The following is a 4529-nucleotide window of genomic DNA, read 5'->3' on the forward strand; positions in this document are numbered from 1 at the left end:
TCTTTCTCTTCTAGATGTTTTTGGTAATATCACTTTGTTATAAGCTACTTCATTTAAGTGGCTGACATGGTGACAAAACCTTCATAGTTTCTCAATTTAATGAAGAAATCAATAATTTTTAAATGAAAAATATGCTTTCCTTTTGTTTGTGACACAACAGATCTCTGGGCCAGTTCCTGACTCCTAGATCTTTGAGTTTCTAAATTCTGGGAGAAGTCATAGTTTAATTAGAAGTTTAATTAAATGGAAGAGAGGTGCCTGCGTGGCTCAGTTGGTTAAGCATCAGACTCTTGATTTTGGTTCAGGTCATTATCTCGCAGTTTGTGGGTTCGTGCACTGTGTTGGGCTCTTTACTGATGGCGTAGGGTCTGTTTGAGATTCTCTCCCTCTGCCTCTCTCTCTCTCTCTTAAAAATAAATAAATAAACTTAAAAAAAAAAGAAGTGGACTGGAGGAAAGGTTTATAGTTGACAGCATGTGGTCATCAGGGAAGCAGGAAGACCAGTTACCTCAGAAGTGATAAAAATGACTGACAAACACACTATGAGGTACTATGTTAAGTGCTGGACATAATGAGTGATGAGCTATAATATTTCTTTAGTCACATTAAATCAAAGCAATTTTAGACCAAATTGGTGGTTCATTACACTGAATTAACATAGCATTTTTAGCCTGAAGTAAGTGGTCTTCTTCTGTAGCAGATCCATTGAGGTAATAGAAGTGAATCTTTTTCTTCCTATTATTCTTTCCCATATTTTTATTTCAAATTGTTTCCCTCAAGATGCTATTTATAGTAACATGGAATATTTTTTGTTATACTTGTCACAAATGTCATATTCTCAAGGCAGACTGTGTTTCCATTACACCTGGATTGTAAGTCTCATCTTACAACTCTGATCAGTTGATATTTGGGTCTAACAGAAAAAATATTGTGATCATTGGGCCTTGGATACAAAAGAGGGAACGAAGGCTGTTATTCCACATATTTGTCAGTTTGATGTATATTAATGTTAAATATATAAAATTTACATGCTAATGCTTCCCTGAGATACTATAGAAGAGTTTGTGTGTCAAATATAAGACATTCACAATTTTGACCAATTTGGTAAAGATGAAGGTGAGGTGGAGACTAATTTTTAATTAGATGCTACAATAGAATATTTGAAATTTCGAGTAGAACATGGAATTTTCAAATAGGTTAGCACACAAAGTATTCAGGGCAGAGAAGAGAAAAACAGCATCTGTTCATCACACACAAAAAAATGTCAGTGTAATGGGTCATAAGCACACATTTTGGATGTAATGGAAGAAAGTTACAAAGTTTCTATACTGAAAGTGAGCTTTAAGAAAGTGTATAAACAAAGATTAAAAATTTATTCTAAATGGCAATGATACCTGATATAAAAAGATCATATCCTAGGACAGACTTAACAGAGATGAGGAGGAGGTCAATAGTGCCTACATGAAAAGGAATCCTTATTTGCTCAGAAAAGTGACTGTGCTCTTAGGTATACTGCTCAAGGGGCTCCACCAATCCCTGGTGAGGAGGAATTGGAATTTGACATCAAAACATCACTTTATATAAAAATTATGCCTGTGTTGAATGTAGAGAACACCAAATATAGTTCTCTTTTCAGCATATGTATTCAATGATGATGTGGACTACAAGAGTTCCAGTTAAAGAGGCTCTCTAAATATTATTATGTAGAGAAATTTCTGACCTTGGAAGATGTACTTTGCCACTGTATTCAAGATTCAGGTATATATATTAGGCATAAAAATATAAATATCAGCCTTTAAATTTTTTTTAACATTTATTTATTTTTGAGAGACAGAGAGAGGCAGAGCATGAGCAGGGGAGGGGGAGAGAGAGAGAGATACAGAATCTGAAGCAGGCTCCGGGCTCTGAGCTGTTTGTTAGCACAGAGTCTGACGCAGGGCTTGAACTCACGAACTGTGAGACCATGACCCAAGCTGAAGTTGGACATGCAACCGACTGAGCCACCCAGGCGCCCCTATAAATATCAGTCTTTAATGAAAGTTAACTTGTGTAGGTAAACTATGTAACAATACTGTAGTTGGTAATCATTAAATTGAACTCAATGTATATTACTCTCTTCCATTACTATACAGATAACATGTACAGTGAAATTCTACAATTCAAAGTAACTTATATTTTAAATTTGGGCATTGTGGAAAATTAACTTTAAAATTCTCTAAAAGGGTTATACTTTATGTAGTGCAAAGGAAAGCAGTATTTAGCAAAGCACTCTTAGATCCTTCATGAAGAGAAAGTTAATAAAATAATTCAAAGAAAACATTACTTTCCTAAGGAGAATTTATTGTCAAATTATATTATTTTTTTCCTCCTAAAGGTGTCAGGGGCCATTATTTCTCACCATTGCTTCGAGATATGAATTCATTGGCTTCATTTCCAGTAACGTTCATACATGAACAGTCAGAAAGAATAGTAATGGTTGCATATTTTTTGTCTGTGAATGTGTGTATGTATGTACATGTGTGAGCACATACATGCACTCACATTTGTAGGTCTTTTCTTTAACCACAATACAAATAGATAAGATCTTAAAATAAGTTCTTCACCTACAAATAAAAATAAAATAGGAGCCAGCCAATTCCCTGAAAGAAATAGTGAGAAAATACAGAAACCTGTAAAGAGGCATAAGAATAAAACAAAATGTTAGGGGAAAAAAAGTTGTTCTTCATCTGTTATGTCATTTTATTTTCTGTGAACTCTGAGAGGTTAGACAAGAGAGGTGTCATGAGATGGAAAAGGAAAGCTCTGAGAGTTTCCAAGGTTAGGCAGCCCCATCCCTCACTATTTTTCTCTGAAGACAGAAATTCAGGAAACTTTTCTTTTTAACACCAGAGGTAGAGGAGAGAAAGAATAAAAGAAAGAGAAAATGTCTTGAAAATAACCAGGATCCTCAAAATTAGAAAACTGAACATTCATGTAAGAATAAAGTTGTGCAACTGATTATTACTTGTAAGCAATGGCATAATAGGTGAAAAAGAATGATGTCAAAACAGAGAAATTAGAATATATGTCACTGTCCATAGTCACGAAGTCACACACTGTGTACCTGATTTTCTTTTCTGTCATCAATGTGAAGAAATCAACTCCCTCTGGATATTCCTCTTACAGCCAAGTACCATCAAACACCTGTCACTAATATGTGCTGATTTGTACGGTTCGGATAATACCAAAGTGCTCAACTGAAGGGTCATTTGGCAAAGGCAAAAGGAATGGAGACCTCAGTTTTCCAGAACCTTTCGTATGAAGAAGGCTAAGCAGGTCATGTGTAGTTCCATGTGCTCTGGCAGTTTTGATTTTATTGCCAATGCTCTGGAGCATTTTTGGGCATTATAATTCCAGCCTTGTTGTATTGGTCCTCACTGACCCTTCATATGTAGTAGGTCCTCACTGATCCTTCACTTCTTTTCCCCCTGCTAGGTAGGTGAGTTTGTTGGGTATCTTTCCTTGCCTCTCCATATTCATTCTTCACCATTCTCTGATATACTCTGCCTTGTCTTCTGGACTCAGATTGAACACTGGATTTTGCCCGTTGGTAGCACAAGCAAGAGGCCAGAAGGAAGGAGGAGAGACATGGAAGAAAGTGAAGTCAGGATATTTATTTCCCTAGCTCTTTTCTATGGGATTTGGGAGGTCTCTCCTTCTAAAGTCTCAGCTTCTGACAGCTGGCTCTCATTTCTTAGCTCTGTCCTTCTAATTCCAACAAGTGTTCCCTTTCTTCGCCTGCCTTCAGGCTCAAGGTGGTAAATTCTGCCCTTCTTAGCCTCAGGGTCCTGCACTATTCCTTCTGGTTTCCCTATATACTGACCATATTTTGTAAAAAAAAGTCTTTTATTAAACTCTCATCAAGTTATCCTAAGTTATCCTATTCATTTTCTCTTGGATCTCTGACCGATTAAATGAATCTAAGAAAAATCAGCCAACCTCCAATGCACATTTACCATCACTTACCCTTTCACATGACTCTGATGCACAATAATATGAAGAACATCAACACTGGGCTCTTCCCATCCTGTGTGAAGTTATTTCTCCTGGAAAATGGCCCGGTACCATAACCCGCCCCCCTGCCCTGAGGTTTTCAGGACAGAGCAGGATGTTTGTGAAGCTGAAGAACACATCTTTTAGCAATAATCGCGCCTCGGATAAACCTCATTGGCTACGATACTGCCACTGCGCAAAGCTGAAGAACACATCTTTTGATAAATTGGTCCAGAGCTCAAGAGTTCCACAAAGGAGCCTCAGGATGGGAGAATGTTTTAGTCACATAAGGATCTTATCCAGAGCCCACTTCAATAGAAAACAATCCAGAAATGATCTTTGGATTTTTTGAGTTTAAGAACCATGTTGCCTCTCAAAAACAAACAAAGGTTAGAACCATACATTTCTGTTAGAAGAATGTCCCCCACTGCCTTTTTAAGGTCCTGAATATTTTCCTGGGGAAGCATACTAGGTACTACTTCTACCTGGTATGTCCA

The 4529-nt window shown here is 37.1% G+C and overlaps 1 pseudogene; it reads right to left on the reverse strand.

Moving 5' to 3' along the window:
* Positions 1-4171: 4171 nt before the first annotated feature.
* LOC128775834 (U4 spliceosomal RNA) lies at positions 4172-4236 on the reverse strand (annotated as a pseudogene).
* Positions 4237-4529: the final 293 nt, after the last annotated feature.

This window comes from Panthera pardus, unplaced genomic scaffold, assembly GCF_024362965.1.
Source record: "Panthera pardus isolate Hobbes unplaced genomic scaffold, ASM2436296v1 HiC_scaffold_8, whole genome shotgun sequence".
Lineage (NCBI taxonomy): Eukaryota > Metazoa > Chordata > Mammalia > Carnivora > Felidae > Panthera > Panthera pardus.